Raw genomic sequence first — 990 nt, 5'->3', positions numbered from 1 at the left:
CAAACAAAAAAATTATAAAAAAATTGATACAAACTTAAAAACATATCCTTAAATATTAAAGATATATACCTATTCATGTGTTTCTTTTTATCTATTTAAATTTTTAACAAAAATAATTTTATGACACAAATAAGTGTCTACAAGCTAGCTATGTATAAGTATTACTTTTGTACATAGCTAACTATTACATTTTTATCTCAAGAAGTACATATTAAATAAAAAAAAAAAAGAGTTAAGGTACTTCTTGAGTAATATTTAACGGATGGAATAATTAAAAAAGAAAAACGAAGATCAGTTTATGCGCTTTCATGACATGGTTGGTTCGCTAATTATATGGTTCTTTATCTTCTGCTTTAATTAGTGGATAATAATAATAATAATAATAATAATAATAATGTATGATAATTATATCAATAATTATCATTCACTCTCTCTCATATATCTTTATGCTGACATGGCCAACAGTGTATACATATAGAAACAGTGTATATATATATAGAAGTTGCATTCATTATTATTGAAGCCGAACCATACCATACACGGCAAGGGAAGAAAAATGCAATTATACATAATGCTAGCTGCTACCTAGGCCATTTTTTCTTTAACGGAAATGTTTGGTAACCAAAGAAAATCAGTCAAAAATAGTCATAATTTATCTTATTTAACATTTATTAATTATTGTAATAATTAATTAATACTAAATAAGACAAGTTTTAGCTGTAGAAAAGAGATAAAAAAAAAAAATATATATATATATATATAACAAAAAGAAGAAAACAAAGGAGATAAATAGAAATATGGTAGAGAGAATTTGATGTTTGGTGGGAGCAATTTGCGAAAAAGATAACAAAATTTGAAATTTATAGCCACTAAAACTCAAATTTTTTTATCTCCTTCGTAAATCGCCTCCATCATATATCAACTCGTTACTACCATACTTCTAGTTACCGTTTTTATTTTTATTTTTATTTTTTTTTAGATTTCTTGCTG

The sequence above is a fragment of the Arachis ipaensis genome, chromosome B07 (genome assembly GCF_000816755.2).
Source record: "Arachis ipaensis cultivar K30076 chromosome B07, Araip1.1, whole genome shotgun sequence".
Classification (NCBI taxonomy): Eukaryota; Viridiplantae; Streptophyta; class Magnoliopsida; order Fabales; family Fabaceae; genus Arachis; species Arachis ipaensis.
This window is presented reverse-complemented; position numbering follows the sequence as displayed.